Here is a 24254-nt window from a genome sequence, read left to right on the forward strand (position 1 = left end):
TTAAAAGAAAAACAAACAATAAATAAACTAAGCAATTAGAATGATGCCGTTTTGCCTGCCTATCTCGGCTTCTGAGTGAGCACATTTTAGTTATCTAACCCCAGATCCCCAGTTCTGTACATCCTCCCTTTTTAGTTTAAGGTTCATACAGCCACACTTGAAGAAGATTTCATTATGCAGCGTTTGGGAGTTAATAAAGAGAATTGGAAGCTGTGCAATAAAAGTGGAAACTGTAGGACTCGAATAAAGCATGCCTCAAAGATTTAAGAATGAGAGTCAGAAATGGTCACTTTGACTTTAACACTCACAAAAATACAAGTAAAGTATATGGGATTAGGAAACTTTCTGGAACAACCCACTCAAAAGGATGATTCATCAATAGAAGGATGAGGCTAGATTAACTCCAAATCTTATCTAAAAATATGTCTAATGATAATATATGAAAGTGATAATTCTAATTAAATGTATTTCAATAAATTGAAAAATTAAGTCAGCTATATCCCCTAGGAGTGTGGCGTTACTCTAATGACCAAAACAAAAAAAAAAAAAAAAAGGAAAAAATTCTGCCCCTGGAGGAGGATGTTGGCTTTAGTGACCAGCATTAGTTCTTTTTCTTTTTTTTTAATAAATTTATTTTATTGATTTATTTGTTTTTGGCTGCTTTGGGTCTTTGTTGCTGAGTGTGGACTTTCTCTAGTTGCGGCGAGTGGGGACTACTCTTCGTTGCGGTGCTCGGGCTTCTTATTATTACGGTGGCTTCTCTTGTTGCGGAGCAAGGGCTCTAGACGCATGGGCTTCAGTAGTTGTGGCACGTGGGCTCTAGAGCCCAGGCTCAGTAGGTTTGGCACACAGGCTTAGCTGCTCCGTGGCATGTGGGATCTTCCCCTACCAGGGCTTGAACCCCTGTCCCCTGCATTGGCAGGTGGATTGTTAACCACTGCACCACCAGGGAAGCCCCAGCATTGATTCTTGATGTAAGCACACACCCTCCACTCACATGCATCCACTCAGTCACCAAATCTTGTTCATTATGCCCCTTCAATTCCTCTTGGAACTTCACTTGCTTCTCTGTGTCGCTGTCCACCTGATTTCTGGAATGGCTTCCTAGCAAGTCTCTTTGCCTAATGTTTACATCCCTACCTCCACATTTGTCCTCTAGGCTAGTGCTTTGCTAATGCTCAGTGGCGAAGACCACTCAGTGGAGGAAAGCTTGATGAGACAATGCTGATCTAGTGTCTAGTTCAGCATCCACAGGTCAACATTATCTGCCCCTGCCTACCTCTTGAGCTTCAAATGCTGTGGTGCCCCAGGTTGACCCTTCTGTCCGAGACGAATGATCATGTAGTTTAGTTCTCATGTGTCTTCACACCTGCTGGTCCTTTGTCTTGAACACAGTTGTTCCCTTTCCTTCTCTCTACCCACCTCCCCATATTCTTCAATTAATCTGTATGTTCATCTCATGTGTAATCTGCTCCAAAAAGCTTTTCTAGAAACCATCCACACCCCACACCCCCTACACACACACACACACACACACACACACACACACACACACAATTTAGATGGTCCCCTTTCATTTCTTAGGTAGAGGGCTATGTATGCATGTATCACATTCTTTGTTATGGTTGATTTATTCTCTCCGTTTAGATCAGCATTTCTCAACCTCAGTACTTTTAACATTTGGGGCCAAATAATTCTTTGCTAGGAAAGTAGGGAGCTGTCCTGTGCATTGTGGGATGTTTAGCAGCATCTCTGACCTCTACCCACTGGGTGCTGGTAACACCCCCGGCGTGTCTCCAGACATTGTTGTATGTTTCCTGAGTGACAGAATCGTCAGAGGTTGAGCACCACTACTTAGACCTATAAACTCTGTAAGGGGAGTCTTTCAAGGTGTATGAGATACTCTGAATCCATAACACTTCAGTTTCTGCACACAACTGGCATTATGTTGTCACAAATGTTAAATGAATGATTGTCGGGAAAATTTGTCATCATCAGTTCTTTCCTTGCTTTGTTCCTTTCTTCTTTTTTCCTTTATTCCATTTCTTTGCACAGTAAGCAATGAGTTCTCATGTCTAATTTGATTTCCTGAGTGAACTCACCAACCAGGAGGGAGGATTCAACAGAAAGGACTGTCTCTGGTCGGGTGTGTCTCCCACGGTCAGTTGGTTTGGTTGGCTGATCCACAGTAGAAGGATGGACAAAAATCATCAACCTCCTAAACTGAAGACTTGGGCTGGGAGTGAATCGGAGGTGACAGCCCCCCTGTGATGCTCAGTTTTACTGTTTTAACTGTGAGTCAGAGTTGGCAGATCTGTTAGCTTTTCAAGCAGCTATTAGCTAAAGATTTTAGACTTTGGAGGAACCTTAAAGATCATGCATTCCAGTAGCCTCATTTTATCTACATGTGGATGATTTTCTGGGTCCTACTCCAGTCATCATCAGCATCCTGGATGAACATAGAGTTTTGTGGCTCCATCATTTACAGCCAATTAATGCAAAGTTGCAGGACAGTGTAGTTCATGACCTGAAATCCCTAAGCTTTGTAGTCTGCTGCATGCTGCTCTCCAGGAAGTCCCCTGGCACTGGAACAGTGTTATGGGGTGGTGACACAGCTTAGCTCTATGGTACTGCTCCAGCCAAGCAGAAAGGACCCAGAAGTTATATCCCAGGTCTCCAGCATCGTTGAGGTCTGCTTTTCTGCTTTGCTCTTCTTTCTAGGATCCTCTGAAAAGACTGAACCCCCACCTCCACATTCTGAAAACCTGTACTTCATAATGTCTGTCCTTCATGCTGGGTACCATTTCTGCCCAGGGGTTTCCTGTGTGTCTTTATGTCAGGCTCTGATTGTCAAGGCATTGCCATTCTCTTGTTTTGGACTGGCGGGAAGATGGTGAAGTCCTCTCCCCTGTCTTGGTTCATCACTTTTGCCACTGCCTTTCTGGAGCCTGATCACATTTGATCCCCGCAGACGTCTGATACCCTTGTAGCAGCTTATGTTAGCATCTCACTCTGACATTGCCTTGAGTCTGGGCTTGAAATGGAAATGTGTCAACATTTCTCTTTTGTGTGTGGTGGGTAAAATATGTATAACATAAAATACTGTCTTTATCCTGAGTTCAGTGGTATTAAGTATACTCATATGGTTGTGCAACCATTACCACCATGCATCTCCAGAACTCCATTCATTCTGTAAAACTGAAACTGTCTGCAGTAAACAATAACTAGCCAAGTTCCCCTCCACCCAACCCCTGGCAACCATCACTATACTTCCTTTTTAAAAAAATCTCCCCTTTTCTCCTACCATCTACCCCAGCCCCTGGTAATCACCATTCTACTCTCTCTTTCTATGAATTTGACTTTTTTTTTTTTTTAAAGATTTCACATGTAAGTGAGATCAGTCAGTATTTGTCTATGTCTGGCTTATTTCACTTAGTAGAATATCCTCCAGGTTCATCCACATTATTGCAAATGGCAGGATTTCCTTCTTTTTTAAGAATGAATAAAGATCCATTGTGTGTGTGTGTGTGTGTATGTTCTGTATCCATTAATCTGTCAATGGACATTTAGTTTGTTTTCATATCTTGGTTATTGTGAAGGTTGCAGTGAGTGTGGGAGTGCAGATACTGCTTCGAGATCCAAGGAAGTAAAATCACTATCTTGAGGAAATGTGTATACAGTTCTTCACAGCAAAAGTGAGTTCCCTCTCTAGCCCAGGAGATGCCTTTCTCAGCCCTAGCACACTCTCAGCTCTGGGTAGCTGTTTTTAGCTTCCTTTGCATCTCAACCACATGGTCAGTTAGATGGACTGAGAGAAAGATGCACAAGTCACCTGGGACCTACTCATCAGTCCTGGAGCTTTGTTACAGACTTTCATTCAATCCCATCAAATATTTATCAAATACCTGCTCTGTTCTAGCCCCTGTGGATATGATTAAGTTGTTGTCTTGTGCTTCAAGCTGCTGGTCATCCAGTAGGACCGGAAATGAAGCAAAAACATGATTACAATACAGTGTGGAATAATTATACAAAATGATATGGTAACACAGATAAGGGGCGAGTCAGAGAATGATGATAAGAATAAATACTCTTTGGAGGGGCAGACTTTATGCCAGACACTATACTAGTCATTTTATTAAAAAAGTTACACTTCTGTTTAAAGTCTCACAACCATTTGGTTAGGTTGACAGGTGTCTGAGATAAGGGAAAGCCCCTTTAGAAATTGATACCTGTCTGAGCTTTTTTCTTTCTCTCTTCCTTCCTTCCTTCCTTCCTTCCTTTCTTATATATTTTTATTGAAATATAAAATACATTTAGAAAAGTACACAGTTCCTGAACTTTTACAACCTGAGCATATCCATGTAACCAGCACCCTGACACCCAGATTAAGAAACAGGACATTCCCAGCATCCCAGAAGTCCTCACATGCCCCCAACCTAACCCTCTGTTCCCCTGCCCCACTCATCCTGCTTCCTTCCAGATGCTACTGCCCCTCCCCCCAAGGGTAATCTCCTGACTTTAACAGCGTAGATGAGCTGTGTCTGTTTTGTACTTTGTATCAGTGGAAACGTAAGGCAGGTCTTCTTTTGTGCTGAGTTCTATCACTCAACAAAGTGTTTGGATGATTCATCCATATTGTCATACGCAATTGCAATTCTCATTGCTGAAAAGTATTCCGTTGTGTGAATGTTCCAACATTCATTTCATTTATCCATTGTAAAATTATGGGCCTTTGGCTAGTTTCTAGTTTGGAGCTGTTATTAATGGTACTGCAGTGGATTTTCTAGTGCACATCTATGTTGTGTATGTGAAAGCTTGTCTTCTGGGCATGTACCTCAGAGTGAAACTACTGAGTTATAAGCAGTGGTGTACTCGACTGCAGAGTGGAGAGGACCTGTGTACAGTGGGCTTATGAGCTGGTGGGCGCCAGCTTGGCACACCACTGCTTACAGACAGAGCATATGTCTAGCTTTAGTAGATACTAACAGTTTTCCAAAGTGCTTTTACCCAGTGCTCAGTTTCAAGGAGCAAGTAAGAGCCTGAGGGTTAAAAAGAAAGCAGGAAATAGTTTTCCAGCAATGCACAGTGTGCGATTGTCAGAATTGCTTGTTGCTGGTTGAGCCATGTGCATGAATTTGAAATCCTGCCATGGGCTCGCCTTGCTTATTCTTGCCTGAAATTTCCAGCCACTAATGGAATGTAACACTTTACCCTTTTTGAACTTCTTCCTTCTCAACGCAGTACCACATTAAAGGTCAACTGTAAAATTTCCACATCCTATTAAATCCTGTTCCTGGAGCCTGATATGATACTTCAAAATGCTACTCCTGTTCAAAGGCATACACGTACTCGTTGTCATGGGAGGATCTAGTGAACGTGAAATTTTTTGTTTGAAAATCCAGAGTTTTTTTGGCCTCAGTTGTCTTTGCTTTGACTTTGTGGATCTGACAAAAATTGATAATTTTTTTTCTTTTGGAGTAGAGGATTATTAGGTTAAACAGTATTTTACTAAAAATAGACCTCTTGGCTGACTATTAGTGTCTCAGGAGACAATGTGAGTGTCTGTTTCTATTTACCACGATGTTAAGTATCACCGGGAACGTAATGCTGACAGCTTAACCCCTTTTTGTCTACAATATTATGGTTAGAATTCCTTTTCTCTCTTTGTTAGAATCTACTTTTGGGGGGGTTCAGAATTACATAGTGAATGTGCCATGTGAATAATGATTTCTGAGGTAGTCATTTAAAAAAAAAGTCATTTCCCCTAAAATGTAGCAAAGAAGTGCCTTTTTGCCAAGTGCAATTCGTGTAACTTCTTTTCGGGTTAAGAGGCTGTTCATTGGACGTTTCTGAACACACGCTATATATGTGATTTTCTTGGAAAGCATTACCCAAGATAATTTTAATAGCCTTTCTTCCAACCATGTAGAAATATGTGTGGAGCTTTGAGAAGATGAAAATATTACATGCATTATTTCCTATTACTTCATATAAGGTATTCCATTTATAAACCACACTGAAGAATTATTCTACTGGGTGAATAAGATTGAAGGTGTCTATACATAAAATCTAGCATTATAAGAAACATACAACATAATAAAGTAGAGATTGATCCTCAAATGTAAGAATATTCTAATATTGGAAAACGTATCTATATTGGCACTACTTTAACAGACAAAAGGAGGAGAACCACGAGATCATACTGATAAGTGACAGACATGTGTTCAACATCTATTCCTAATAATTTTTAAGAGATCTTACAAATTAAGGATAGTAAGATACTAATGTCAAACTGGCAACCAACATCATGAATAATAGTAACATTTTTGGGGCATCCTCCCATTAAATTAAGAAGCCAAGTTTTTCACTGTCATTTGTATTAGTGAACACTGGCCCAAAAAATGAAATAAGAACTATAAATATTAGAAAAAAAGCTATTCTATAATTTGCATATGACATGATTGTCTACCCTAAGAACACAAGATCATCTGAAAAGATTAATGCTAATAAAGAATTCAATAAGGAGGATATTTCCAAAATAAATTTACGAAATGAGAAGTTTCCTATGTTTGGTAATAAAAAGTTTGTGGAAATGATATTCAAAACAACAACCCAACCCAAAATATAAAATACCTACATTTTAAAAAGTCTTATGGAGAATACGGAATTTATACATTAAAAACAATTTAAAACATTCTCAAAATAATAAAAGAAACAGTTTTAAATAAATAGAAATGCCCTATTTCTAGATAGGATAATATTTTAAAGACACACATCATTCCCAAATTAAATTAATGCAGATTCAAAGATGGAAAGTTATTTTATAAATTTGGAAAACAACTCAAGTTAATCTGAAATTTTTTGGAGAAACTACTTGAGAAACACTGAGGGAATTTTGGCAATCAAAATTTCAAACACAGTGTAAGACAACTAATGCAGCATTTTATTGACAATGGAAACCAACACATCAGTAAAACAGAACAGAAAGTTCATAAACATACCTAATGACTATGAAGCAAACAGACAAACAAAACTAACATAATAAAAGTACTAAATCAGTTGGGTAAGAGTGGATTATTCAATAAGAGGCAGAATCTACAAAAGGAAAGTTAAATTTGACAGCATTATGAAAAATACTTCCACATAAAGCAATTCACAAATTAAAAAAACAAAATGCAAAGGCACAACGAAACAAAGCAGACAGAATATTTTTTGCAAAATAAATGACATTTAGAAGATTTAGATCCTTATTCAGTACCTAGAATATAAGAAAAACAGAAAAATGTGCAAAGAATACAAATGGGCAATTAATGAAAAGAAAAGCAAGAGAAAGAAAGGAAGAAAGAAATACAAGCATAAATAAGTTTAAGAAAATTATTAACTTCACTACTAACCAAAGAAATACAAATTAAAACAGCAGTTATTTTCACCCATAAAGTTTCCTTTTTTCTAAAACTAAGAGAGCTGGTGGTTGGCAGTGATGAGGTTAAATACCACTCTAAGCTATTTTCAGAGAATTTAAATTGATTCAGCTTTTCTGGGTAGCTTTTGACATATTTATCAAAAGCATAAAAACCCTCAAGTCCTTTGATCTAATGGTTTCACTTTTAATGCATTATTCTAAGGAAATTTTCATGAAAGTGGGTAGAAATTATAAAGAAGTTCATCGTGGTACTGATCAATAGCATAATAAATTGGAAAATAAACTATAAATATTCAACAATAGGAAATCAGTTAAATAATTAGGATATATGTCTATAATGGAACCTTATGCAGGCATTAAAAATGATGTTGCCAAATTAGCTAATACATAAAAATGTTCATGTTGTAATGTCAAGAGAAATATGCAGACTACAAAGGAAAATGAACAAAAATATCTTATGTTTTAAAAAAGAGAAAATGCTTAAAAACTGTATGGATAAGCACCAAAATAACAGTGGTTTTCTCTAGCTGGTGGGCTTATGAATGATTTTAATTTACTTGTAGTTGCCTCACACTTGCAATTTTCTCTACAGTGACTATACATAACTTTCATAATTTATTGTAATAAAATCATACTTTACTTTACAAGAGATGTGTTTCGGTTTTTAAAAATAGAAATCAGAAATTGAATGATTAGAACTATCGATTAAATTCAGAGTTTGAAAGAGGAATCTTTATTCACTGGTTTCTCCATTACTATTTTTTGGATAAACTGGCTTTTTCATTAACTTCAATGCAGACACAAATAACATTAACAGTATAATCTAGGCACCAACCATAGAATTAATTAGTTAACTGTTTACTTGAACTGGATCCCAATTTCAACAATCATACTTATGCAAAGAATGTCCTTTTCTTTGCAAAACTAGTGAAGTACCAACTTGTAAAATGAAGTCTGTTAACTTGTTATAAAAAGCTTGTGTAATGCCCTGAGAAAAGATTTAGAATGTTCAAGTTGAAGATGACCTTTGAAAAATGGGTAGATTTGAATTCAATATTTACCTCTTCTCTAAGGACTTAAAAGTTTTCTCAAAAAGAAAATGAATGCTCTGAAGACTTGACAAAATATTTTCTAAATGAGTTATGCCCTCAGGGTGCCCCCTGTAGGAATTAGAGTTGAATGAGTGGAATAAGTGATGATTTGTACTCTTGAGAAACTTACTGGAAAGAGAGGTGGCTTGGAGGGTGTAGGTGGGAATAAGCAAGGTAAAACCGTGATTTCCGGTAAGATGACTTGAGGAGCTGGCAGCTTACCCAGTGGAAATATCCAGCAGGCATGTGGGAATATGAAACTGGCCCTTGAATCAGACATGTCAGGGGCAATGATCCTGATGTGAGGAGTCAGTTGCCAAAAGTGAAAGCTGAAGCACAGTGAAAGTATGGGTTCCAGGTGGGTTCAGAGGCCCCTGATCGCACAATTCTCAGTCCGGGAATAGTTCTTCTTATTCTGTTCTTTGAAGTTATGCTCCGGGGCAAGCCACTCACATAAACTGTATTAACAACAATGCCCCTTTTATGCCTTCATCATGCACGGTGGCACATACTAGGTGAGTTCTCTCAGCAGAGCAAGACAAGATGTACAAGGACTCACACTTACATGTAAAATGAGAGAGGGGAAAACAGGAGTCAGTGGACTGGTATAAAATGGGAAGAATGAAAAGGGGCAAATTTCAGGGAGTGTTAGGCCCGTGGTGTCATATGTTCTAGATACACTGTAGATAGTAAGAACTGAGGCAGACCACTGGGCCTCAAAGTATAAAGAAATGGAAAATCCTGGAGACAGTGGAGTCCACTGAGCAACGGAGAAGACATCAAAGCACCGGGAAGCAGAGGCCGGTCCCTGGACTCTGGGTTCCGAGTGTAATATCCCTGATTGAAGGACTTGTATTTCTATTTAAAGAAGCCTGAGCATTTCTAAGTATAACAAAAGGAATCAGGGGAAAGGAGGAAATTGGAGGTGCAAGAGAAAGAGGGGAAGATTAATCAGAGTCACGAGGAAAGAGGGATGGAATTGGATAAATATACCAAGGCGGCCAGAATTGGCCCTAGAAAAGAGAAGGAATGCCCATTTCTCAGGATGAAACTGAGGTAGACGAGGAATGAACTCTTTCCAGAAGAGAAATGGGTTAAGTCGTGGAATCCAACTTAAAATCTGGTTGGAATGTGAAATAAAGGGAGAGACCTGAAGTCATGAACAAGGTCTCTTGCAAGCTCGCAGTCACTAAGTTTCTTGTAGATGAAGAAATACTTTTAAGTCATTGTATGCAGTACTAATAATACTGTTTCACCGTGTCACCATCATTGGATGTAAGACATGGGGGACCAATTTACAGTTTTGCAAATGGGCCAGTGATGGGCATGGATACATTGTGCCAAATGCAGTTTGCAAAAGTGTTACGTTTTGCCTCCAGTAAATTGTGTTTAGTTTTACCAAGCAGTGCTTCATGTTTTCTATACCTGTGTTTCCTCTCTCTAATACTTGAAAAAAAAAGATAAAGCCAGGTCAGGTATACTCTGAGATAACTGTTGAGAAAAGAATATTGAATGGGATATTGAGTTGATTGGTTAACACTTTAGAAAGATATGATGGTTTATAGCAGATCCTTTTTATTAAACACAGAGAACAGCATTTCATTCTGTGCCTTAGAATTTTGTGGTAGAATTGGCAACACCAGAGTACTTTGAGTTCTTTTAGTCCAGAAAAGCCCAGCACTGTAGCCACTGACACACTGTAAATTGGGTCCTTTGTTGATGCTGACTTGGAAACCGTGTTAAATATCCTGCCCAAGGCTCTGAGGATTTGGCTACAAATCTATAAAGCTATTTCACATTTGTGTCACTTCCTTTTGAAATGATAGGTAATTCCCAGCTATTTGCTTGTAAATCAGATATGGGTTTACAAAATACTAGACTAGCAGATAATAAAGACTAGTTAAGTGTAGGTATGTTACAATATGAGATATAAATTAAGATTTCCAAATAAGAAATCATCCATACTTTCTCAACAAACAGAGAACTCAGAAGGGACTTTGAGATTATCTAGACTGGAACTCTAATTTTTTAAAAAATTCATTGTAATTACACATATAATCTATGAATATCTTCTTCATGTGAAAACCAAAAACAACACAAATGAGGTCAACGTCCTCTTTGGCACTTCCGTTTCCCAAACGAGCACCAGTGGTCAGTCTGCTGTGCAACCTTCCAAACTTGTCACGAACATTGACATACAAATACATGTATCTGCAGGAAATATGAAATACCATTTAGTGTGTGTGCAATAACTAGCACCATGTTTTATGTAACTTACTTTTTATATTTAATGATATGTCTTAGAGACCTTTGCATATTAATAGGCATAGAGCTACTTCACACTTTTTATCAGATGCAGAGTAGTTCATCACATGGATGCCCCATAGTTTGTTTCATGTCATTCTCTTCAGATGGATATTTAGCTTGTTTCAGAATTTTCCCGATTGCAAATAATGCTGGAACACAAGTGCTTCCTTGCACTGGCTTTCTTTAGGATGCATAGAGAAGGGAAATGCTGGGCCAGAAATTATAAGCATTTCACATTTTAGTAGGCATTGCCAAATTACCCTTTAAAAGGATTGTACTAATTTTCTCTCCCATCAGCTATCTTTTAATTTCATGAATGAGGAAAATGAGGAACAGAAATTATATAACTTGCCAAATATCTTAAATATCTAAGGAATAGGAATCAGACATCCCATCTTCCTGATTGATTTCTAATGCCTGCACCGAATCTTCTCCAAATTTATAAAAGAAGAAAAGAATATATATTAAGCTAGCTTCCTTGAAACTTTGCTTTATATTTTTCTTATCCTTTACTAACTTTGCAAAACCATTTCTGAATGGTCATTTAACTCAATGAGTTGAAGAATAATAAGAATATAATTTTCAATTTAGGGGTTATGGGAAACTATTAAAAACACAAGATTCTTTACTTGTTGGCTTTAAGTTATGTTTTCTGGGTTGTGTGATCGTGTAATCTTATATCTGCTAAAATTTTCATGGTTGAGGTATTTCCTAATATAATTGAAATTCTTCTGGTTTAGAAATTTCATTTTCATATACTTATCAACCGAGTCATCTTTATTTCTTCACTTGATGTGTTTCCAAAAGTAATAAAATATGCAGAGTGAGTTGATGGGAAAAATACATACAAGTAATATACTTGAAAAATCAAACCTTTACTTTCTAGAAAAAAAATCATTTTAATGGAGTTTGGGTTCACTCTCCAGAAGTCCTTTCATATCCTAGGGTCAGGATGGGTCATAGACATCTAGTGATCCAGGCTAGGCATTCAGTTAACCTCACTTGGGTTCTCTTCACCTCTTGATCTGGAAGAACATGTCACTAGAACTTTCTGATATTTGAAGATAATTGGGCCCACATCATACATATTTCTGAATAACTGACATGTCTTTGTTGCTACCTGGTGGCAGCTTGATGTTGAAGCAAAATTCTATAGGAATCAAAAAATAGAGGAAATGCAATGGACTATTCAGTGGGCATGGAATAGAGCAAGGAACTGGCTAGGCATTTTCGTGTATGTTCTCTAATGTAGGCTCACAAGAAACTCATATAGTAAATTTTATTTTACTCGATTTCCATATCAGGAAATGGAGCCTGAGAGGGGAAAGTAAATATAAAGTTTCCCAAGCCTTCCCTGACTCCCATCTTGGTAGAAATCAGTGAAAGCTGGAGCAAAGAGAGCCTCCTGGAAGAAGTGGAGTGGAGTTGAAAAGTCCAAAAAGGTGGCCTAGAGTCAGATGCGGGGGGCAGGGGGAGTGCGGGGAGCATTTAAGGACAGGGAGAGGGCTTCCCTGGTGGCGCAGTGGTTGAGAGTCTGCCTGCCGATGCAGGAAGACGCACAGCTGAAGGCAGGCATGGTGCTCAAATAAGGCTTAGGCAGATTTATCCACAAGGAACAGAGCCCTGTCCAACTGGCTTTGGGCAGTATAATTTTGGAGGATAAAGGGCTTTGACAAGAAACTCAGTAGGCCCTCATGAAAAATTGCAGCCAGAAACTAGGAGTCAGGAGCTCAGATGACTTCCTGTGTCTCTCTAGGAAATTTAGTGTCTCTTCCCTACTTCTTTGACCTTCCTGCTACCTACTTCTTTGTCTCTTTAGAAGGGCTTGTTTACTTTGCCTCATGTGTGGCCACCTCACTACAGCAGAGACACACTAGCATCACCGAGCCTCGATGCCAGATTTCAAGGGCCAGATGTCCATCTCTGGTCTAGTCAGCTGTGATGAGAAGAATGGCTTTCAGTGGTCACTTCCCTTGGCTTGGGAGCAGGGTCTTTGATAGTGTGGCTCAGGCTGCTTCTCTAAGAAGGAATGATTGGCATTTGAATCACAGGAGCAAGAGAAATGGGAGATCACTAGGGTCCAACTTATAGAGTATCTCGAAGGCCAGTGGAAACACATGCACTTGGTTCTCTAATTGAGAGGGGAAGGTTTGCAAGGTGGAAGGGTTTGGTGCGGGGCAAGTTGCAAGGGTGGAGAGACTGCGGCACAGAGGTGAGCTAAGAGATAATGGCATAGGACATAGTAACTAGACTTAGAGGGTTGGGAAAGGAACGGTGATGGCAAAGGAGACAGGAGCTACTTTGAAAGGCCAAGCAGGATTTATTGACTGGTTGTAAAGAAAAGGCAGCTTTCACCACCAGGGACAGGGACAAGAGTGTGTGACTTTGGGAGATAAAGAAGGAGGAGATGGAATGTAATTTCAAGAAGAAGGAGAATGAATCTATTTGGGGGAATGTTGTCTCAGATTCATCTGAGGTGTGTAAACACCGGCCATAGGCTACGGGTGCTGTGGGCAAAGGGAATTGGATAGGATGTGAAGTCATGTTAATCTGAAGTTAAGGAGTTGAGATGGGAGATGGACTCTGGAGGAAAAGGGGAATCGAATCCGTGGCCAATAGCCTTCCATCCAAATTTGCATCATTGTAGGACAAGCTGTCTCTGGGTTTGTGACTGAACTTCCAGGTGGACAGGTCAGGTCATGAGGTGGTTTTCTAAGACTGAAACACCTGAAAAATATTATGACCTAATACTGTGCTGAAACAGTGATGATAGATGAGGTCCCTGCAGTGAGGAAAACTCTAGAAGCAAGTCCAATTTTACTGTGGATAAGACCAATGCCGGAACCTGCTTTAAAGACTGTGCTAGGGGCTTCCCTGGTGGCGCAGTGGTTGAGAGTCCGCCTGCCGATGCGGGGGACGCGGGTTCGTGCCCCGGTCCGGGAGGATCCCACATGCCGCGGAGCGGCTGGGCCAGTGAGCCGTGGCCGCTGAGCCTGCGCGTCTGGAGCCTGTGCTCCGCAACGGGAGAGGCCACAACAGTGAGAGGCCTGCGTACCGCAAAAAAAAAAAAAAAAAAAAAAAAAAAAAAAAGACTGTGCTAGGCTGATGGTCAGTGATTCCCAAAGTGTGCCTTAGACCACCAGTGCAAACAGGAAATGGTTAAATTTTCAAATATCGGGATAAACATTTCTTCCTCTTATATCAATACTAATGGGACTTAGTCTAATGCAGTCAACATTGGTCTGAAAGAATGGTTGTGTTTTGGCCAAGCCACGAACTCCTTTTTGAGATTCTGCCAGTTCCTGGTGGAAGCCAGGAAATATATTTTTAGGTCTCTATAACTTGAGCTAAGGGAACTATGTACTGCCTGGTGGTTGTCATCCAATGGATATAAATAGAACCTTTAAGGAGACAAACCATATGCTTTGTAGTGGTTACTTTATTTAACTCCAGATCTGATTTACAATCACTTTAATTCCCAAAACCACTCAATTTTATTCATTAAGAATATGCATTGCACATAGGAATGCTTTGTGATTTGGCTGTGGAATCAGAAACCAATACTTTCCTCCCCCAAACTTGTAATAAGGTCAAACACTAAAGGCTTATAATTGTTTTTAGCTGTTCTCTTAGAATTGAAAACAAATGTTATCTAGTTTCCCAAAAGTAATATACTGTTAATAATGTATTCGTATAGTATACTTTCAATTTCTTCATCATTTTTATGCATTATATCAAAATTAAATGTGGCAAATGCTTTAGTCCTTTAATTTTTTTTGTGTGTGTGTGTGGTACGCAGGCCTCTCACTGTTGTGGCCTCTCCCGTTGCGGAGCACAGGCTCCGGACGCGCAGGCCCAGCAGCCATGGCTCACGGGCCCAGCCGCTCTGCGGCATGTGGGATCCTCCTGGACCGGGGCATGAACCCATGTCCCCGCATCAGCAGGCAGACTCTCAACCACTGTGCCACCAGGGAAGCCCCAGTCCTCTAATTTTTGAAGAATTAAAAGAGCTAGTTTTTACTAATTAATATCAAATTTATGCTCCTCTGTAGCAGAGATTTTTATGGTAAAAATTAATATAGCAAACTTATAATGACATATACTTTTACACAGTGTAAAGATATGCTGCATGCCCACCAGAAGGACAAAAATTGAAAAGACCGACGGTACTAAGTTTTGCAAAGATGTGGATAACTGGAAGTCTCATTCAGTGGGAGAGCAAATTGGTTGGGAATATAAATTGGTTACACAACCACTTTGGAAAACTGTTTATTAGTATTTATTAAAGGAATGTTTGTGTTTACCATATAAGCCTAAGAGAAATGAGCATATATGTTCTTCAGGAGACAGTTATTAGAATGTTCATAATGTTTTCTATTTGTAATAATCCCAAACTGCAAACAACCCAATTGTCTATCAACAAGAGAATGCATAAACACATTGTTAGAATGAACTATTAATACATGCTACCATAGGGATGAAATCTCATAAATGTCATGTTGAATGAAAGAAGCCAGATATAAAAGATACAGAAGATTCTTTTTGTATGAAGTTCAAGAAGAGGCAAAACTAATCTCTGGTGATAGAGATCAGAATAGTAATCTACTTTCCTCTTGAGGAAGGTAATGTTGGAAAGTGGCACCTGAGAAATTTGGGGGTGATATGGAAATGTAGATCTCACTTTGGATGGTGCCTCCATGAGTATAAACATATGTAAACATTCACCCAACTCTGCTTTAGAGTACTTCACCACGTGTATGTTATACCTCAGCAAATGTATAGAATTCATGTTGTATGTTTCAGGATGATTCACAACAAATTATTTTCCTCTTTCCAATTCCAGTGAGAATGCAGAGGCTAATTCTAATGTAAACCATTGATCCTCAGCTAAATTGGGGCGGAGATGGATGCAACTGAAGTATTGAGACAAATACGGGCGGCTTTAACTTCCCTGTATTTATTGCAAAGAGTTCTACTGTGAAAGTAGTAAAACGATGTGGCTTTGGAGAGATCCTATTTTTTTTTTTTTTGCCTGTAGAACAAGTAATAACACTTTTATATTTGATACCACATCACATCAGATATATTCAAAAAGAGAAAAAATATTTTTAATTTTAAGCATATTAAAAAATTTTATATCTACATATCCATATATATCCATCTCCTATAAATAAGATCATATGCATGCTTGTAGGATTCTTTAGTACAGTTTTTTGGGGGGATGTTTTTCCTGTTTCTTCTCATGTCACTTCCTCTCTTAGTGTTACAACCTACTGTGTATCTTACATAATTTTCTTTAAGCTCATGTAGTAAGGCACACTTATTATATATACATAGATATTTGTATGTATGTATATGTATACGTCCATAGATACAAGTGTCTTTGTGCTACAAAAGTAGTATTATACCATACACATTTTCTTGCATCTTGCTTTAATTCTCCCAGTAAAACTCCATGAAAATGCCTGTAAGTCAAGTGGTAATGTCATGGTAGCCTTATAGTCCATGGGGTGGATATACCATAATTTACTCAACCAGTCCTTTGTGTATGGGCTTTGGTTGGGCAAGGTCTTTTGCGTACTGTGGTGAGAGAGTTTTGGACTCAAAAACAGTGACTAGGATGATGTCACTTAAATTGTCTGAGCCTGGGCTTCCCTGGTGGCGCAGTGGTTGAGAATCTGTCTGCCAATGCAGGGGACACGGGTTTGAGCCCTGGTCTGGGAAGATCCCATATGCCGCGGAGCAACTGGGCCCGTGAGCCACAACTACTGAGCCTGCGCGTCTGGAGCTTGTGCTCCACAAGAGAGGCCGCGACAGGGAGAGGCCCGCGCACCACGATGAAGAGTGGGCCCCCGCTCGCCGCAACTAGAGAAAGCTCATGCACAGAAACGAAGACCCAACACAGCCAAAAGTAAATAAATAAATGATTTAAACTGACATGTCATTTAAAAAAAAAAAAAATTGTCTGAGCCTGTGTCTCCTCATCCACCAAAGGGGGATGCATTTATATCTGCCCACCCACAATACAGGGAAACTATATGAATCAGAAAGATGGTATGTAGGCATATACATGTTTGACATGATGGGAAGAGATTTGTCATTGTAACCATCACGATGTATTTGTGTTTAGTGCTTGTTATGTATGAAGCACCATTCTAAGGGTTTTTAGTGTATTCATTTAATTCTCACGATAACCAAATGAGGCACTGTGTGTTGTTATTTTTCCCATTTTCCAGATGAGAAAAGTTGAGGTAACTTAGGCAAGGCCAGCAGAAGATCTCAGATTCGAATCCTGCATGTCCCACTTTGATTTTATCTACCATGCAACACTGCCTCTTAAATGTGATGCTCACTAGACATTTTATTTTATACATAAATATTCACAGAACACATAAAATAGAATGGTTCTCAAAAAATGATGGAATTACACTGTCAATTGTAAACATTTAAAAACAAAAGCAGAGGCGTGTATCAGATAGCTATTTATGTGTAGGAAACCATCAGACATGTAGTGGCTTAAAATAAGAACCATGTATATAGGTCACTATCCTGAGTCAGCAATCTGTGCTGGGCTTAGTTGGGTGATTCTTCTGCTTTTATCTGGGGTCACTCAAGAATCTGTGGTTAGCTGCTGGGTCAGCAGGGCAGCACAGCTTGGATATTTCCTGACTGTAAACTGGGATAACGGGGACAGTTGGACCATGGAGGTCTCATCCTCCAGCAGGCTTTGTCAGGCTTATGCAAACAGTGATAGTGTGGTTTCAAGAGGGAGAATGGAAACACAGGGGAATTCTTGAGGCTAACAATTAATACTGGCTCACCCTGGCTTCTGCCACATTCTCTAAATCAAAGCAAGTCACAAGCCTAACCTAGATTCAGCCCCTTGATGGGAATAACCACCAACTCACATGGCAGAGAGGCTAAGATCTAGGCTGATGAAAAATTTCTGTCTCATCCAATGTGGGAAAGAAAGAAAAAAATGTCTTACTATTTTCAACCCACAGAGCCCCAGAACTGGTTTCTTATTAGTATCAGTACTGTGCGTGTGTTTGTGTATGTGTGTGTTTCTGCTGAGAATGCCTCCTATGTATTATCCTCTGGCTTGCAAATAGCTGGTTTTCTTTTGGGGGGATGTTTCTTCCTGAGATAGTGGCTTACTCTGAATGTCTAAGCTGAATCAAATCTCCCACGCTTTAGAGCCATCCTCATGTTCTTGATTAAAGTCCCTCTGTCTTGAATGATTTTAATCTGTATTTCTCAGGCAGCCAGAGGACATGATATTACGTTATGGCTTTTCAAATAGCGGGACTATTTGGCTACATAATCAATGTATCACAACCAAATTTTCTAATTCACATGGCTTATAATATGTGTAAGTTGTACATTTTACAATGAGCACTGTCATGCTTTCTTTCCAAGACAGGTACTCTTCCTACACCTTCAGCACCCTCTTTTAATACGCTCTGTTCCCAGCATCCTTGCCCCATTGTGGTAAAGAAGGACACACATTCAACAGATAAGTAACCTGAGACACAGGAAAATATCTGTCAATTTCATACAGAGTTCATGGACTGAGATGCAAGATTTTCTCATTTCTTGGCTATTGACCATATGCACTGTCTAATGTGATTTTCAGGTTGTTCCAGGATATTCTAGAGACCACCTCTTCTTTTTCTTTTGAAGGCTTAAAATGATATATTGGTTAGCTCATCCTTTCAACATATTTTTCCTAGCTGCAGAGAAATGATGGTGTCTTTGCATAAGGAGCCTTAGGAAGCCATGTAAAATTGGTTAGTGAATGTTCCTTATTTTGTTTTAGTCACATGGCATAGTAGATGAAAGTATGGATTCAGGAATAGACCAGATTAAGATTTGTATTCCAGATCCACCACTTACAAGATGTGTGACATTAGGCAACACACACACACACACACACACACACACACATACACACATACACACACGCATATTAGCATATATTAGGCTGGCACATTGTGGTAAAAATTCGATAAATGTTTATTGTTATTATTTTTATTGAGGTATAATTAACGTATAACATTATATTAGCTTCAGGTATACAACATAATGATTCAATATATGGATATATTGAGACATAATCACCACAATAAGTCTAGTTAACATCCATCACCACACATAGTTACAGTTTTGTTTCTTGTGGTGAGAACTTTTACAATTTACTCTCTTAGTGACTTTCAAATGTGTGGTACAGTTTTAACTATATTAGCCATGCTATACATTATATCCCATGACTTATTTGTCTTATAACTGGAGGTTTGAACCTTTTGACTCCATTCACCCATTTTGCCCACTCCCCTCCCACTGCCTCTGGCAAAGAACAATCTGTTCTCTGTATCTATGAGCTATTTTTGTTTTACAGATTCCACATGTAAGTGAGAGTGTATGGTATTTGTCTTCCTCTGTCTGACTTATTTGACTTAGCAAATGCCCTCCAGGTCCATCCATGTTGTCACAAAGAGCCAGGCTTCCTTTTTATGGCTGAATAATATTCCATTGTATATCTGTGCCACATTTTCTTTATTCATCTGTCGATGGACACCTAGGTTGTTTCCATATCTTGGCTATTGTATATAATGCTGCAAGGAACAGGGGTGTGTGTATACCTTTCTGAGTTAGTGGGTGTTTTTGACTTCAGATAAATGTTCAGAGTGGCATTGCTAGATCAGATAGTGGTTCTCTTTTTAAATTTGTGGAATTTCCATACTGTTTTCCATAGTAACTCCACCAATTTGCATTCCTATCAACAGAGCACGAGGGTTCTTTTTTCTCCACATCCTCACCAACATTTGTTTTTTGTTGTCTGTTTGATGATGGCCATTTTAACAGGTCTGAGGTGATATCTCATTGTGTTCTTGATTTGCATTTCCCTGATGATTAGTGACACTGAGCATCTTTTCATGGACCTATTGTCCATCTGTATGTCTTTACTATTCTTTTTTTTTTTTTTTTTCCTGCGGCATGCGGGCCTCTCACTGTTGTGGCCTCTCCCATTGCGGAGCACAGGCTCCGGACGTGCAGGCTCAGCGGCCATGGCTCACGGGCCCAGCCGCTCCGCAGCACATGCGATCTTCCCAGACCGGGGCACGAACCTGTGTCCTCTGCATCGGCAGGCGGACTCTCAACCACTGCGCCACCAGGGATGCCCTGTCTTTAGTATTCTTGTTCTTTAAAACAAGGGGCAGAATAGGTATATGCCCTTCTGACGTCTGATGTGGAGGCCACAGGACAAAGGATCACTTGTGCAGACTTCCTTGTGTTTCTCTACCTTAGACGATCCATGTCTCACCCTTCGGTAAGAGCCAATGAAATAATATATATGAAGTGCTTAGTGCTGGGTCTGTACAGATTAGCTTCCTTCCTGTTTTACTCCCTCTCCTCCTGGAGACTGAACAGTCCTTACACCAGCATTTTGTCTTAGTTTGGGTTCCCCAGAAGCAGACTCTGAGATGTGGGTTGTGTGCAGGGGAATCCTAGGAACGGATCCCAGGAGAGAATGGCAAAGGAGTGGTGGGAACAGGCCAGGGATGGGGACAAAGCTAAATAAGGGCTCTATTTCGGGGGCAGTCCAGGCCTCAGCATGATGTTGTGGGGTGCTCTAGAGCATAAATACGCTTCAGAATATGTCCTGCTTTGAGGCAAAAGACCCTTCCTTTCATATTCCTGCACCCGTCTCTTATTGGTCATGGGCCATCCTGGTGTAACTTCCAGACACTTCCAGCTCTCCGTACTGAATGGGCAGTCCCAGGGGCCCAAGGAAAACCCCTGAAGAAGGCTATGGGTGCAAGCATTTAGAAACAGAGCGCATAGAAGCTGGGGGTAGGTGCATGGAAGCTGCAAAAAGGATGGAGGTAGCATATCTGGGTGGGCAAGAACAGTGTCCACTGCACCCTCTCGGAGTTTATAGGGACCAGGTAACCAGTCTCTGGTTAAATGGTGGCCTTCCAGTGGGAAAGGCAAGGCTACTGCTTAGGTCAAAGTCACGCCTTATTTTTGTAAGCGGCTACTAAAGCAAAATCAGTCAGCAAGAATAAGTCCATATCTGAAGATCAAACACCCAGGAAATCTGTGTCAAGCTTCAGTCTCCCCTGTTAATCTGCCAGACGTGATCTGAGTGTGGCTAGGGGTATTTGATGAGCGCATTAGTGATAAAGGCGGATAGTGTTCAAGAATCAGCTTTACTGTAGTGTTCAAGAATCAGCTTTACTACTATCCCTTTTAAGGAAACAACTGGTGATTAATTTTCAGGCCAAATAGGGCTCTCCCTCCTAAAAGAATGGCTAAACTGAGAGATTTACTTCTAAAAGTGTAAACTTTTAACTGGAGCTTTTAGGAAAGAGCAGCTTAGAAAGAAAGCAAAGAAAGTTTCAGGATTGAGAAGGAATTCTGAAATTCCTCTTTTGGGAAATGAAATACTAACAGTTTCATGGATATTTGTTAAAATAAAAATGAAATATTCTGGTTACACAAATCTTCCATTATAGTATTTTAGTTGAGGAAATGTCATAATGAAAAAAAAAAAATCCAAGGGCTTGATTTAAATAAGAAATAGAGTTATTAGAAAGGAAATTTCCAAAAAGCTGCTCATGGTGTTTGACATATTAAAAAGGGCACTTATATTTGTGAAAAAATGAACTATTTTAAATGTAATTATTTCTAATGTTCCTTATTTTGGGGTCTCGTGAGAAATTAGAAATTGCTGATAACTGATTTTGAATATTTTGGAGATAAGTTAATAAAACACTTTATCTGTGATTCATGGCTTTTTATCCTTCTTACATTATTCTTGTCTGGGTTAAGGACCTGTCCATCACTGGAAGCAGTTGGAAAGAAAACTTTGCCTGAAGCTGCTTGAGAACTGGAATCAGAATCTTAAATGGTGAATGGTGGCAAGATTCCAAAATTAATTATGAAGGCTATTGAAATGATGTGGCATTTTTCAGCCTATTTTGATTGACAAGAGATATCATAAATGGAGAGCTCATTTTCCATTTCCCCTTGCTTCCCTGTGATTTTGGGTCTCATCACTCTGAAATCTGAGCCTCCATGGAAGCCATGTCTTCATCTATGTCAGTCTGAAGCAGCAAAGACGAAACAGCTTGTCTGTGTATCTGACTCTGTAGAGTCCCATAACCAGAAGGCCTTAAGCTTCAATTTGTTTCTTTTGATTATTGGCAGATTGCTGTCTGTGCTCTCTGATGTAACTGAGCATATTAGCTATGTCCTCCCTAATTATTCATGCTTCCAGTGTTACCCATTCATAATGTATGACCAAAAGAACAGTGGATTAGAAGCCTCAGGAATTTAGGCTTAAGTCTGCTGCCAGAGATTTATTGTCATTGTTTTAGTTGCAGTGTATTAACAGGCAGGCCAAGTCACTCCCGTTCCTGGCTTTTGGTACATTTAGTGTAGGATTATCTGAGAAAGGGTGCATTTTCTCTGACACACCAGAAAATCAAACAAATAAGGAGTTGTTGAAAAATAGGATTTAAGTTTAAGTCTGTTATTCTGTATCTGATGGGCATCACCCCAATCTGTGAAAATCTGATGCTGGGGATGTGCAGGCTTAGATAGATGCTTTCAAGGTGTGTCTCAAAGGCTGTCTTACTCCTTTTGTTCCCCACTTAATACTTTGCAAGTTTTCCTTAGTTAGTTAAAGAGAAAATCATTGACTAATCATATAGCATATATCGCTGCTATAAATACCTCACCTGCTGTGACACAATGTCTTATTTATTTTACTTTATTATTGTGATCTGTTGGCTTTTGTAGCCTAGTGCTTCAAATGCTTTTGCATTTGTAAAGTACTTAGTAATTAGATACCATCTTTGAATGGTATTTTAAACCTTTTAAAAAAAATCCCTAAATGTATAGTCTAAGCAAATTAGGAAAAAACTGCCTATAAAGTATACTGACAAGTTCCATTTTAAATTTTTAGTGAACTGATGCATTTAATCTTCCTTTCTCTCTGTCAGTCAACAAATATTTATTGAGCCCAACAATATACTGGAGGCATTGCTGGCTGCTGGGTCACGGGGCAAGAACACTGATGCATTTCATCTTACTTTGAGGCTGTCAGTCCCCAAATATTTATTGAGCCCTAACAATATGCCAGGGATTTTGTTAGCTGCTGGGGATTCGGAGCTGGAAAGACATAGTTCCCTTTTTTCACAGAATTTATAGAAGAGACAAACAAGACAATGTAGACTTAAGGTACATACTCTGGTGAAGGGCTAGGCCAAGTACAGTGAAGTCCTCACAGGGAAGGGTTTTATAGCTGCCAGGGAGAGTAGGAAGACAGCCTTGGAGCTGAGACTTGGTAGATGGAGAGGAGTTTGCCAGGTGGATAAGAGCATGGAGGGGCATTTAAGGCAGGGGAAATAACACGGTCAAAGGCACAAAAGCCTGCCAGGGCCCTCAGGATCTACCAGTGACTCTGCATTATTGGAGAATGAAGTGTAAGTCAAGGAGCAGCTGCAGCTGAGAGGCATGGATGGGTGGAGGTCAGATCATAAACAGCTGTAAATGCTGTTCAAAGTGGTTCATATCTTACCTGCGTCCTTCTAGGAGGCAACTGTTATGGTTAAGACAACAGGAAAGAGAATTTTCCAGTAGCAGAAATTACATACTTGCAAGTGATACTCAAACCCAGATCTTCTTGCCCCCCAAACCTTTAGAGTTGGAATAGATTTTGTGATAAAGTTTGCGCTCATTTGTTTGTTGTGGTAGTGATGATTAGAATTGAGAATGGCCATAAATGAAGGATATTTATTGCTCTAGACTTAGGGATCTTGGTATGAGTGTTTTCTTATTGTTGGGTCAGCACTGACAACTGCCCTTTGCAAGTTCTTTGAAAAGGCAGGAGGCTCTGAACGGCCTGGATGATGTTGCTTGAGGGCTCAATCAGAGATCGATATTCAAGATGAGAGAGGAAGGTAGTAAGAAATTATGGATGATGAGAGAGCAAGGGTAGAGTGGTACATCCACCATAGACTGGAAAGGAAAAAAAGAAACCCAAGGGGAACTTGGGGGCCTCCTGATACAGCTGCCCAAATAAGCATGGAGATGCTGTCCTTGTCCAAGCTTGACTCCAAAGGGGCACTGCTTGGAATCAGGCAGCTGCTGGTCCCACGTCCAATGGGAACATAGCTCTTCCAGTTTGTAATGAATGATACACAGGGCTCTCAGATTGTGTGAAACTACCGGCTTCACTTGGAAAAACTGTCTAATTCAACACAGGTGTAAACGGTCACTAACAACAAGAAAACCTTACATGGTAACTCCTTTCAGTTATGCCTGCTGAGTGTTGCGATGGAGGAGAAAATAATGAGAAGAAGGTCCTATAAATCAGTAATGGCTAATTCTGATCCAGTGATCTCACATAACATTAGAGTAAA

At 39.6% G+C, this 24254-nt stretch overlaps 1 protein-coding gene across 1 annotated transcript in view; it reads left to right on the forward strand.

The window, feature by feature from the left end:
• The window catches only part of PLCB1 (phospholipase C beta 1), a 699731-nt gene that overhangs the window by 88550 nt on the left and 586927 nt on the right, over nt 1-24254 (forward strand).

Source organism: Phocoena sinus, chromosome 15 (assembly GCF_008692025.1).
Source record: "Phocoena sinus isolate mPhoSin1 chromosome 15, mPhoSin1.pri, whole genome shotgun sequence".
NCBI lineage: Eukaryota > Metazoa > Chordata > Mammalia > Artiodactyla > Phocoenidae > Phocoena > Phocoena sinus.